Below are 14,454 nucleotides of genomic sequence, written 5' to 3'. Positions count from 1 at the left end.
TGCTTTAAACTGTAGCATTCTAAGACTGAAACAGTGCTGTGGCTGCTGGCTCTACCCACCTCAGCTTCCCAACATGGCGATGGTACAGTTTACCACCAGCTCTGGGTCTGGAGCCATGTGTACCATCAACTATCAGAAGCAGTTCTATCAAAGCAGTGTGTAGCCCAGAAACCTCTTCTTTTTTTTTTTTTTTTTTAATCTGGCAAAAACTATATCCAACAAACAGCATAGTGCGCAGCTTGGAGACACCTCTGTGTAACACAGCATAGGTCAAGCCTGCACACAGGCCACGAACCCGCCATAGAGTAGCTCAAACCCGCAGGCTGCCGCTAACTTGAGAGAGACAACTAGGAAGCTGTTTTTAGCTCCATTTTAGAATCTTTTTTCTCAGGTTTTAGGTGGAAACTCTTGTCAACTCATTGGGCACCATTTGTAAATGTAACAGTCTTATTAAATAAGAAACACAGAGCCAAATGCAGAGTTAAAAGCCCAAGAGGTCGCTCTTTCTCTTCCAGTCCCAGGCACTTCAGGAGCTGCCGGTTACCATTCCGACATGGCCAAGTCCAAGAACCACACCACACACAACCAGTCTTGAAAATGGCACAGAAATGGTATCAAGAAACCCCGGTCACACAAAGATACGAATCTCTTAAGGGGGTGGACCCCAAGTTCCTGAGGAACATGTGTTTTGCCAAGAAGCACAACAAGAAAGGCCTGAAGAAGATGCAGGCCAACAACGCAAAGGCAGTGAGTGCATGTGCAGAGGCCATCAAGGCCCTTGTGAAGCCCAAGGTGGTTAAGCCCAAGATGCCAAAGGGCCCCAGCCACAAGCTCAGCCGTCTCGCTTTCATCGCTCACCCCAAGCTCGGGAAGCAGATTAGAAGCTACATGGCCAAGGGTTGTAGGCTCTGCCAGCCAAAGCCCAAGGCTCAAACCAAGGCAGAGGCCTCAGCTCCAGCTCAGGCTCCCAAAGGTGCCCAGGCCCCTGTGAAGGCCCCATAGAAAAGGTTTCTGTCTGCCAGACAGATGGACTGGTGTGACACACCTACACACTATTTGCAGATGATCAGGACCCCATGCTGTTTTTACAAATAAACTTGAGGCAGGATCTGTTAAAAAAAAAAAAAAAAGCCCAAGAGGTCAGATCCGTAGCTGAGAGCTGAGACTTAAAACCGCCTTCTTACCCTTCCTTGCCGCTGCTGTCCTTCCCCTCAGAAAGAGGCCTACTTCCTGTGTGTCTGTCTTTATATAGACTTTCTGTTCTGCTTTCTTATTGGTTGTAAGCCCAACCACATGACCTCCCCGTCACTGCCTGTCTATACAGACCTCTAGTTCTCTATGGTTGGTATTGAGATTAAAGGCGTGTGTCTCCATGCTGGCTGTATCCTTGAACACACAGAGATCTGCCTGTCATGTGATCGGGATTAATGGTGTGTGCCACCACCGCCCGGCTTCTGCTATGGCTTGTTATTAGCTCTGACCCCCAGGCAACTTTATTTATTAACATACAAATAAAATCACATTTCAGTACAAATAAAATATCATCATAGGACACAATGCTCTCCAATACTCTTTTTGGGATTCTCCTGATTCTTTCTGAGCAAAACACAAGCAGTGTGTTTGGGCTTAGATTATACCAAAACAGAGATGGTGGACTTCTAGAAAATCTGGGTCTAGAGAACACCTCGTGTTCTAATCAAGGAAGTGATGGTAAGTGTGGGGAAAGTAAGAAGCCTGCCTAGAATTTCTGAAAAGACAGATGCAAACAAAGCCATATTGGGAAGACTGTACTCAGATCATGTCATTTACCAACAAACAAACATCCAGGGCTTTCTGGAAACCATGGCCTCAGCTAGTTATCAGAAAAGTGACATAAACTGACCAGGAGCAAATTAGAGAGAGCTTTCATCTAGAAAGTACAAGAAGGTTGTCTTAAGGAAGTTCAGTGATCTCTAAGAAAACAGAGAGAAATGTTCCAATACTCTTGACAGAGGAACTTAGCAAGTATATGGAAACAAACAAACCCTAGAAATTCTTGGGCTGAAAATACACTCAGCAAAAATAAAAATGTGATAGAAGGTCTCACTGGCAGCATAGTGGAACAGGGGAAATATCTAGGAAGTTTAAAGAAATGTTACTTAAAAATATGTAGTTTAAGGAGGAGCAAATTAGAAGAATGAGAAGGAATGCAGAAAGTGTATGGGAGACCTGGGAATGCCACACAGATGGGAAGCATGTGGAGAGGAACAAAAATGTTAAGTTGGAAACAGAGGTGGATATAAATATCCAGGTACAGATGACCAAAAGTTGCCAGTCAGTCACTCAACCAAGTCTATCCCAAGACATTTTGTACCTAAGCTCCCACAGGTCAAAGATAGAGAAGATTCTTGAGGTTTCAAGAGAAAAGAAAGAACACAGGGGGGTACCTCAGCCTTGCTGGTAGCTAACTCTACAGGTCAGGGCAAAGTGGCAGGAAGTTTTATTCTGCAAATTGCAGTGCATTGCTTTGGAAATGAAGGAGGAACACTTTCCAGACACACAAGGTGACAGACTGTATGTCCGCCAGATGTGTTCTAACCAGAAATGCTAACAGAGCTCTTATAACACCCACAAAAGAACCTGTCAATGAGACTCATAGGTAAGAGCAGTTATATCACCAAATTCAAAATTCTCTATCGGGGACTAAGGGGGTCCAGCCCCTGGATAGTCCCCTCCCAGGGTCCAGGAAGAATCTACAACCAGCTGATAATTAATCTTTGATGAGAAGAAATGAATCTATGTACACGAAACTCCTTAGTCCATACACTTTATTCTTCTGAGTCAGTTACAAGCTTATATTCTGCTCTCGTATTTAGCTCATTTCTAGCCTGATTTCTCTCTACACTTGTCTGTGGTCCCCTCTAGGTTCTATCTTAATTCCTTCATCTAGTTCTGCCCTTCTAGGTTCTCATCCATCTTGTTCCTTCCCATATCATCTTTTCTCCCATCTCCTTCTCTCTCCTCATCTCGTTCTTCCTCAACTTGTTCTTCCCCATCTAGTTCTTCCTCATCTGGCTCTTCCTCATCTTCTATCTTGTTTCTCTGGTACTCTCTTCTAGCCCTACAACCTAGTTCTTCCCCATCTCAGTTTGTTTCCCTCAAGTTCTTACCTGTCTAGTTCTTCCACTCTCTTTTCTCTTCTCCGTCCCCCAGTGCCCTGGAAGTCCTGGTATATAAGGCCAGGCTTCCAGGGTCAAACGGAGGGGTGATAAGAATCACATAGGGAGCCAATAACCGTTAATTATCATTTGCAACCCCAAAGGGAAGTGACCAATGGGGAAATGAATTAACTAAAGGCTAAATTCAGGTAATATCTAAGAAGAGGGAATCTTATGTGCTCAACTATAGTCTTAAACGTGATTAGTAGAAAATGTTAAGAATCTATAAGTTGCTAGGTAATTGGAGAAAATAAAACTGTCTTCTTTTTTTCCTGTGGCTCCTATCTGTCCAAGCTATCTGCCGTTTTTCTGCAGGGTGGGGGAAAGTGTGCTCAGTTGCTAGGCAACCTGTGTACAGCTAGATGCCTCTGGTGATAGTTAAAGGGAGATCTGGAACTGGAGGTAAGGTTTGGGAAAGGAGGAAGTAAGGCTTAATTGGCACATCCGCCAGGCCTTCTCAAACAGGTAGCCTGGATTAAGTCTGTTCTTAGAGAGTACAGAGGTATCTCTGATAAGGTACTTTCCTCCATCCCGTGGTGGACCTGGCCAGATGCTGCCAATAATGATAATTACAGGAAGGCTTGAACTGGGGTTCTGGCTGAGCATAACTGTCATCGCAGAAGGTTATCTAAATATTCCTAGAAGTGGTTAGGTAAGGAGTTAGCGGTCTATAAAGTTAGTAAGGCTGTAAGAAAGGAGAGTCTGAGCTTAATTGTGTAAAGCTATTACTTAACGTCCACCTGACCTTGGTGGTGTCTTCTTGTGGAATTTACCTTAAATCAGGAGACTTGCATGTGGACTGTTATTACTGCTAGTCCTTGAAAGTGGCCAAGGGAGATATCTGATTCCAGAGAAAGCCTTTCCTGAGGCTGTTCTCCAAATACCTGGAATGTGTATGTCCAGAGAGTGATCAGTCCACACTGTTAGCCCTTCTTGGGGAGAAGTCAATTGGGAAAACTATGAAGGCACACATGACTTTCATAACAGAATACAGCTAATATATAACAAGCCAAGTGCTGTGGGATGGTCTGTATGTCAAGTGTGTTGCTGATTGGTCAGTAAATAAATCACTGATTGGCCATTGGCTAGGCAGGAAGTATAGGCGGGACAAGGAAAAGAATTCTGGGAAGTGGAAGGCTGAGTGAGGGAGACACGGCGAGCCGCCATCAGGACAAGGAAGATGTAAGGTACCAGTAAGCCATGAGCCATGTGGCAAAGTAAAGATTAATAGAAATGGGCTAAATATAAGAGTAAGAGCTAGACAATGACAGGCCTGAGCTAATGGCCAAGCAGTTTAAATAATGTAAGAGTCTGTGTGTTTATTTTATAAGTGGGCTCTGAGACTGGCGGGACTTGGTGGCGGGAGCTGGAGAGAAATTCTCCAGCAACAAATGGCGTCCAACGTGGTGGCAAGAGTTTCCACCTAAAAACTTAGAAAAAAGATTCTAAAACGGAGCTAAAAACAGCTTCCTAATTGTCTCTCTCAAATAAGCGGCAGCTGCCGGTTTGAGCTACTGGCGGGTTCCTAGCGTGCACTCTCGACCTGCAGTATGGTGGGAATGAGGCCTCTGCAAGTAGCACATTAAACTGTGTGGTGAATTTAGCCTTTGCTAGTACAAAACAAAAAAAGAGGTTTCTTTTTCTTTGGTAAAAGTGTAGACCCACTATTTCTGAGAGTTATGGCTCCCAGAGCTGGCGGAAAGCGGACCGCCGCCATGTTGGGAAGCTGAGGTGGGCGGAGCCAGCAGCCACAGCTGCTGCAGTTTAAGGCAAGAGATTCACAATAAGACAGATTCAGATGTAATAGTTTACAATGTATGTAAAAGATACGTAGGCTTGAAAGAGACAAAAAAAGTGATATATAGAGTTATAGAAACAAATACATAGTTTTAAAAAATAAAGTCTTTAAAGAGACAGTAAAGGTAGTATAAAAAATAAGCCACGTAAAGATGACTACCACACAGAGAATCTGGATTATGTTCTCTTTGATATTTGTAACTACAGAAAAACATTTGATTGTAAAAGCTGTTGAGTTATGCCAAAATGTATATTTTAAAGGTACCTTGACTTCAAAATTTGGATATAAGGATATGTTGCTTTGGAAAAGAGTCTCTGCTCTTGTTTCCACAGAAAGCCAGAGACTATGGATTTGTTCCAGATTAAGATACATCAGGTTTGACCAGCCAAGACCACCTGAAAGGTCTCCGATGACACCATGGCCCAGATGATCCAACATCCAGAATGGTTCCAAGGCAACTGGCTCAGATATACAGCCTCACGGACTACTCCATGATCCTAAAATTTTCTTTCTGTCTCCAGAAGATACAGCGCCCCCCTCCAGCAGGAAGTAGTAAGAGAAGCTACGCCCAAATTCCCAAATATACCAAGCTGGCTTTAGAGATGGAATTGGCTCACTCCCCCTCTAAACCCAGACATATTGCTCAAAAAAAAAAATGGTTAAGAGATTCTTGTGTCCCAAATCAGAAGAGCCCTCTGGTGTGGGACAGAGAAAAAACAATATTTTTATTTAAAGCAGGTTGATTATAAATACAATCTCTTTCTAAAGAAAAAAAGGGGATAGTTTAGATATGATAGGATGAAAGGGTAGATTAATGAACCTACTTTGAAAGAGTAACAACTTGTTTAAAATGTTTTACATTGCTATAGATTTTAGTTTATTGATACAAATTTAAACTTAATTTTGTTATACTGTATATATATTTCTATTCTTGTTTGAGGTATTATGTTTATGTAACTCATTTAAAATTATAATGGATAATTAAAAAATAGATTAATAATTAGTCATCTATGATAATCATATTTGTAGCCATGTTAGTTAAGTCTTCTAGGTATACATAGTTATATTTCAGATAGATAGGTAGTCTTCAAACACTTCAAAGACCTACAGAATATGGCATTTAAAATGTTTTAAAAATTTAGACTTTCTGGATGGTGAGACATGTCTGCTCCTGACAGCACCGATTTACTTCAGAGAGGAGGATGGGCATCGAAGACACTCCATACGGAGTTTATCTTCACCTTGACAAAAATAGCCATTTGGGCAAGAAACTGTTCTTGCCTGGACTGCCTGATCAACTGGACATGCAGGACCCATACAAAGGTGACCACTGAACTTTGCTTGACAAAATGGTCCTTCAGGTTCCTGCTTTGCAGAGAAATCTGCCAGACATTCTACAGGACACAGAGAAAAGTGAATAAGAGACTCTAGGCCTGTGGGCTGAAGACAGATGCCCCAACTTTACAAGAGAACTTTGAATGACTGTCCAGGCTGCCAGCTGTCTCTGTCTACCCTACAAGACTCCTAAAAGTTGCTTATATCCTTCTCCATTTCTCAGGTAGTAGTATATCCTTCTGAGGTCTTTGATGTGGTTAAAGACTAGATACTTACAATTTTCCTTAGTTATAATAAAAGATAAGTTAGATATAAAACCTTAAACTTACAAATATAAGATAGATAGGATCTCTTCTTTAATATTGTAACTGTAATTCTTGCTTGATAATTGTTTTGTTATATGTAATTTTACTATGTTAAAGTTAAAACCTTCCTTTTTAAGAAAAGAAAAGGGGAAGTGCTGTGGGATGGTCTGTATGTCAAGTGTGTTGCTGATTGGTCAGTAAATAAATCACTGATTGGCCATTGGCTAGGCAGGAAGTATAGGCGGGACAAGGAAAAGAATTCTGGGAAGTGGAAGGCTGAGTGAGGGAGACACGGCGAGCCGCCATCAGGACAAGGAAGATGTAAGGTACCAGTAAGCCATGAGCCATGTGGCAAAGTAAAGATTAATAGAAATGGGCTAAATATAAGAGTAAGAGCTAGACAATGACAGGCCTGAGCTAATGGCCAAGCAGTTTAAATAATGTAAGAGTCTGTGTGTTTATTTTATAAGTGGGCTCTGAGACTGGCGGGACTTGGTGGCGGGAGCTGGAGAGAAATTCTCCAGCAACAGCCAAGTAACACCAAAAACTCCTTGGGATTTGGCTTCCTCTGGAGGAATTCCCTGATTCCTCCAGGTAGTGACTTTGCCATAACCAGCTGAGTTCTTATAATATATTCCTGCGGCCTGCAGCAATTCTCTGATACTATAAGCATGATGCATAAACCAAACATATATTTAGAACAGACAGGAAAATAGAATTAAAACAATAATTGCATTAATATGCAAAGTGATGGGCAATATAGGAAGATGCAAATCAGGATATAAAATCTTCAGGATGTGGGGAGGAATGGATTATAAAGAGAGAGTTTTCATGTGGGTCTGTTTTCTCTTGTCTGTTTCTGTTCTCTCAATTATATTAAGTTGTATCATTTAAAAAATAGCTTTCTATAATTAAAAGATTTTTCATAAGCCTCTTGGTAACCACAAAGCAAAAGCCTATAATTGACAAACCAAAAGTAATAAGCAAGGAACCAAACAAAACACAGCACTACTTTAGTAAGAACTTGCATATTAATATCTTGAATATAAATGAGTGAAATTCTCCAGTAAACTGGTAGAGAGACTGAATGGGTAAAACGAAACAAAATGAACAACCTCTGTGGGTCTCAGTGAACACCATGGTTGGCAGAGAAATGATCCGTGTGAGCCAAGAAGGAAATCTGCTTCAATACCACTCAGTAGCCGCTGTTGGTTCAAACTTCTAGAGTCTGACACCAGGCGGTTTATTTTAGACGTATTTAAGTACAGCTCTATTTTGAAAAAAAGTTTACTGGTAGTATCCCAATCTCATGTGCACAATAAAGCTTAAGGGATTACTACCTGTGACCTCTTCCATAAAAATAGGTTATATAGCTTAAGGGCCTAGGGGAGAATCTGGTATGCTCTCAGTCATATAGATAGTGAAGAGCTATAAAGCATATATGACATCTCCCATAAGGATGAGTTCCATTGATGGAGAAACAATGCTCAAGGTAAAGGTGTAGGGAGGAAGACTCGAGGATAAACATAGTATTTTGGAAGATTCAGATGTGCCTGGCTCTACAAATAACACAAGTCACAGGTTAGGAACTACATCCACCGCCAGCCTTCTGGGTGAAAAACAGGTATTTCTCTCTCTCGTTGATGAGACAATCCATTATGTCTAACATTCCTGGTTTACCTAGTGCCTATCTGTGAGCACACAAACATTGCGCCCTCTACAAACCTTCTAAAAAGTAAAACAACTATATGTGGCTTGTAAGAGATTTTTTTTTTTTTAATTCGAAGGACACAGACTGAAAATGAAGGGTGGACTAAGATTTTCTGTATTCATGGAAACCCGAACAAAGCAGGGACAGTGACAGCACTATTAGATACTCTAAATCAAAGGTATTAAAAAGGGACAAGAAAGTCGTCATATAACAGTGAAGAGGTGGAGGAATTTAGCAACAGGAAATGGCTATTATAAACACATGTACAGCCAGTACCCAAGGCAGAAGTAGTGTCCAATGCAGCCATAGCCAGGAGTTCTAACACCCCACTGCAAACAATGGATGCTTTGCTGGGAATGGACCAGGGGTTAGACCTTATTTGTACCCATTGCCTAATAGATCCAACAGACATTATAAACACCCACCCAGCAGCTACTGAAAACATCTGTCTCATCAGTGCATGGACCATTCTATAGAGTAGAACACATTGGAGGCCAGAAAACATGTCTCATAAATGATATTTAAAAATATCAAAATCATACTGAGTATCTACTCTGACTAATGTATACTAAAGCTAGAAATCAGTAACAAAAACAATTTTGGAAGTTCTACAAATTCATAGAAATTAAACAACTTATTATTATTTGTGTTTGTTGTCTGTGTGTTATGTATCTGTGTGTATTATACATGTGTTGTTTCTGTGTGTTGCACATGAGTTATATGTATCCTTCATCTATGTGTGTTCTGTGTGTGTGGTATGTGCATAGTATATACATATGAGTGTGTGACTGCACATATCTGTGTCTGTGTGTGTAGAGCACACAGTGGGGCTTTGGATGTCTTCTCGCTCTTTTCACTTAATTGCCTTAAGACAAGTTCTATTAGGGAACCAGAAGCCTGACATTTAGGCTGGGCAGGCCAATGAGCTCCTCAGATTCTGTCTCTTAACACTCCTCCAGGACTGGGATTACAGTCATACCTGGCTTTATATGTGGTTATTGGGGATTCAAACTCAAGCAAGTGTTCTTACCCACTGAGCTATTTCTCAGTCCCACTACTTATTTTTCAGCAACCAGTTGAGAAAGGAAGAAGTCAAGAAGGAAAAATCTTTTAAAATTCTTTTTAAAATTTTTGAAATAAGCAAAAAGCAGAGGCACAGACTGCACATTAGTTGGTGGCTCTTCAGTTCTGCCCTGGGTGTTTTACAGTTATAGAATGCTGTCGGTTCTTTGGCTAATTCATTCTCAGGTTTTTATTGTTATCTCTCTCTTGATTTCTGTTTCAGATACTTCACTTCTGGCATAGCGATGATGATTATTTTGTGTGTTGACTAGTAGACTTTTGGGAGTTGGGAGGCTTCTCTGTATGCATTTATATCATCTGTAAACAGCAGCAGTTTGACTTCCTTTCCACTTTGGGTGCTTGTTATTTCTCTTGTAGGATTGCTCTGGTTAAAACTTCTAAAAGTGAAGGAAGTGGCCGTCCTTTTCTTGTTGTATAAGTCAGAAAGTGAGCTTTCTGCTTTCACACATTCAATGTAATATTATATGTTGGCTTGTTGTAAGTAGCCTTGGCTATGTTGAGGTAGACTTCATTTTTTAAAGACTTACTGGTTTTAATTTTATGTGTATGAGTGTTTTGCCAGCACATATGTATGTGTACCATATGTGTGCTTGTACTTGCCAGAGGGGGCATTAGTGCTGGAACTGGAGTTACAAATGGTTGTGGAAACCAAACCAGGTCTTGTAGAGCAGCAAGTATTCTTTCCTGAGGGCCATCTCTTCAGTCCCTGAGGTTCATTTCTTGAATGCACAATTGCTTCACATTTTTATTGTGAAAGATGTTGAATTTTATTGAATGTCTTTTGTGTATATATTGGTTGTTGTGTGTTTTTGTCCCTCATTCAGCTGACATGGTTATCATGATAACTGATTTGAATATAATGAACTGTCCTTATGTCCCTGACATGAATCCTACTTGGTCATGGATATTGATCCTGTTAATGTGCTGTTGTTTGATTTACTAATATTTTATTGAGATTTTTTCACCTATGCTCATGAAGAGCTATTGTGTGGGTTTATTTCAGGTTCTATTCTGTCCCACTGGCCTACGCATCTGTTTTCATGCTAATACTATGCTATTTTGATTACTACAACTTTGAAACATTTTGAAATCACTCAGTGCCATGCTTCCTGCTTTGTTCTTTTTTTTTTTTTGTCAAAATAGACAATTCTGTTTTTATTTTGTGTGCCTATGTGTGGCTCCATATACATTTTAAAAGGACTTTCCAAATTCAGTGAAGAATGTATCAATATTTTAATAGGCATTCCACTAAGTATGTATATTAGTTTGCATAACATGGATATCTTTAAAATATTGAATGACATTTTTAAAAAATGAATGTGCTATCTAGAATAAGATTCTAGCCTCGAGACTGAGGCTGGAATACACAAAGTCAAAGCCTGCTTGGGCTATAGAGTGGGTTCATGGTAGTCTGGTCAACTTAGTGAGACATTGTCTCAAACTAAAAAGTAAAAGCAGGGCAGGGGGTGGAGCTTAGACCTGCATCCTGAGGCCCTGGCTTCAGTCCTGGAACTGTAAAAGTTAAATTAAAGAGAACAGTGGCCATTTATTGTTGTCTTCTACAACTAGGGTAAACCTGTGCCTTGATGGATGTTAGGGTCCTAGAGAAGTCCCACAAAATGACCACCATCCACGAACGCAATCAGCTAGAGTGCTTATTATCTTGAGAGTAAAGGTACCAGCATGCTTGGGTCACACATCTGATCCAATGGCAAAATGGTGACCCGGACAGAGGCTTGTAGACTCCTTTTATGCACAGCTAAGGGGAGTTTCAGGGACAGTTAGATCATCTCAGATATGACTGGCTTATGTGAGTGGCAATCATATTAATTGCTGATTGGCTAGGGCTAGCAGGGGCTGACTAAGGCTATAGCTTTTCCATTTTGGGGCAGGCCCGGACAAGTCCCAGGCTTTGTGCTCATTTGACTATGATCCTGAGTTCTGTGGGGGGCTGGCTCAGGCTTGGTACATGCAGTTCTCCTCGTCCCTGTTGTCAGGGGTACCAGTGATTGACTGTCCTTTGTTCGTAGCTTCCTCAGAAATAGCCTGCTCAGTTTCAAAAAGCAGGAACTGAGGCCTAATTCTTAATGGAGTTATTTGGAGCCTGTCATGTTTGCCTGGCCCTCTCAATGGAGTAGTGGAAAGCCATTGCTGCGTGGGAGATAATCACAGGAGCACAGAATATTTCAGTTGTAGTTTCTAGAAAGTGTAGTCCTGCAAAGTGGAACATATTTGTTTCTTGTTTTCATTTTTCCCCCCTGTCTTTTGAGACAAAAATCTTGTCATATAGTTTTAGCTGGCTTGGAACTTGCTATTACAGTGCAGGCTGGACTTGAACTCTTCATCTTTCTGTCTCAGATTCCCAAATACTAGAACTACAGGCATGTGCCATTGCCTGTGAAATGTTCTCATGTGTGTCAGGCTCCAAAGAAACCAGGGACAAGAACCACTCACTATCTGTGGCTCCTTGAAGCACTTCTCACCCCGTTCCTTACCCTTCACCTCTCCCTTACCCCAGGGGCTGCTCTTTTCTGTATACACCAGCCACTTCAGATATGTGCTCTCTGGGCTCCTGGCTGGATCGCTCTTGGCCTTTTTGCCCTCTTGGCTTTCTTTCTTCTCTTCCTCTCTCATTCTCATCTCTCCTGGCCTGGTTCAGTCTGGACCCTTCCAGATACATCTGGATGTTTTCTCCCTCGTTATCTATAATAAAACCCTTCTCAACCATACCTAGAAGCAGTCACGCCCTCATTTTTATTCAATGTGATTTTATTATGAGGTCTTAGCCGCAGAGCCAAGACACACACCTTTGCTGGATTCTCATTGCAAGTCTGGGTTAAGTTTGGGATTCTGGGCTCAGATAGTTTTGATGGAAAGGATGCCCTCCCTGCTCAGGTGAGCCAGCCTGGTGGGTAGGAACTGGGCCTGTCACATAGTTATTGGAGGTCCCTGGGCCCTTGGTGTCAAGAAGACATGCACTGTCCTAATATAGTTCTGCTAGTACCATTGAGTCATTTGTCTCAGAAAAGCTTTGTGTGGGTGGGAAAGATAAGACCACACACCAATAAATAACCCGATTGCTTCCTTCAGGAAATTCCTGCCAAGCAATTCATCAGCGCCAGCAGTCTGCCACCAGGACAAATAGCTCACTTTTCAAACCACAATCTTCTAATCAAGATTCACTTTTATACTCACCTCTGTGTGCTCCAATCCTGAATTCTTAGGTCGTAGACTTTGCCCAATCCCCTGTCAGTTCCCATCTTGAAGGATGGGCGGGCTTCCAAACCAGGACAGTAGCCTGTGCATGCTCCTCCTTGCTGCATCCTGTGAACATTCTTTTTAAGACACTGCAACTGCTCAGTGAGCCAGAACATACAGCTTTGAATAGTAACAAATTGTTGGTTGCTATTTCAGTGAGTTCAGAAGAGGCTTTGGTCTCATGTCTCCTCAAAGGCCCTAGATTGGCAGCATCAGCAGTAAGTGGCAGAGGATACCCATGCCATGTAGCCTGCTGATATCTGCCAGGTTACAGGAAGTGGAGACAGGATGTCAGAGACCAGTAGGGAAGAAAGGAAGAACCAAGGTTATTGACTTTCCCATGAGTGCACAGGTGATAGGCAACCTGAAATAGTCTCAAAGAGCTGAAGATCCTTTGAGGGAGGAGACATGAGTGGTCCTCTGATTTTTATTTTTGTTGTTAGGGGAGGACTTGAGCATAATAGTTTGGATATTGAAAAGAAAATGTGACCTCCTTTTGTACTCATAGAGCAATTGAGCCAGGAGCATATTGGTTTTATAAAACTCATTGGGCTATGATTGGAATATTTTATTTTCTATATAAATTATGGCTTACATTTTTTTCACTTAATGAGTTCTGTTTGCACTTTGGAAATGCAAAATAAAATGTTTTCAGCATGAGGTCATTCATATGGCACCAGAAATCAAAGTGCCATGCAACATTTGAGGGAAAAAAAAAAGAGATCTGTAAATTGCATTTAAGCATTTTTTATTTGCTTAGTAGAAAATTAAATCCAATATGCACAATTTGAAAGTACCCTACTTGCAATAAGCAAATTTTTTTTAAAACACAGAAGCAGTAATAGGCAATGTGGTAATGAAAAGCCCCAAAGTCTTCTTCTCTGTAGGCTTATCAGTAAGTACTAAAAACAAACAAACAAAAATATCTTGAAATAGTCACAGTGAGACTATGTTTTAAGTTAAGCAAGTTATTGGCATTAAGATTATCGGATTGTTTGCTGTAAAACTCCATGCCCTGTTGTCTTTGAAGGTTGAAACTCAACTTCATGGATGGCTTGTTCCCAAGGCATGATCTTTTATCATTGATCTTGTACACAGTTTACAAAAAGGACACATTTTCATGATGTAATAGCAAATGTTTAACTCAGAATGATAGATGGTTTTCACACTGCTGTTTTCTCTCTGGGTTATTTGTGCTAGAGCAAGTTGGTAGATAAATACATCAAGAGCTCTGGGCTCACTGTCATTTGTTATAATAAATGAGTTAGGTAAAAGTCACATTCAGAGACAAGATGTCTTATATCAGGATGCTACAGATTATTAAGTACCTGGGATCAATGTGCTTCTGGCCTTCAGGACTCCATGAGGATGGTTTGCCATCTGGAAACACCTGTGCTACCTAACCTTATTTCCTCTTGCCTTCAACTCAGTATACAACCACAATGGACTGTGGACTGTCTTCTAATTTGCCTTCTTATAGGCTTGATTAGTCTTATTTCCTTTACTATACTATGTCTAAAGAGAATATCCTGGCAAGAAAAGGATAAGAAAAACACACTTGAAGACTTATTTTATAGTGTGTGTGTGTGTGTGTGTGTGAGAGAGAGAGAGAGAGAGAGAGAGAGAGAGAGAGAGAGAGAGAGAGAGAGAGAGAGAGAGAGAGAGATTTGGTATTTACCTTGTCAGCAGCACACCCATAGCCTCAGAAGTCAGGAGGTCAGAAGGGCAAGTTGGATCCTCTGGGGCTGGAGTCACAGGCATTTGTGA

The 14,454-nt window shown here is 41.2% G+C and overlaps 1 pseudogene; it reads left to right on the top strand.

Moving 5' to 3' along the window:
• The first annotated feature begins 553 nt into the window (after nucleotides 1-553).
• LOC131920184 (large ribosomal subunit protein eL29-like) lies at nucleotides 554-1,101 on the top strand (annotated as a pseudogene).
• The last annotated feature ends 13,353 nt before the right edge of the window (nucleotides 1,102-14,454 follow it).

Source organism: Peromyscus eremicus, chromosome 9 (assembly GCF_949786415.1).
Source record: "Peromyscus eremicus chromosome 9, PerEre_H2_v1, whole genome shotgun sequence".
NCBI lineage: Eukaryota > Metazoa > Chordata > Mammalia > Rodentia > Cricetidae > Peromyscus > Peromyscus eremicus.
Note: the sequence above shows the minus strand (reverse complement) of the source record. Positions and strands in the feature narration are given on the sequence as shown.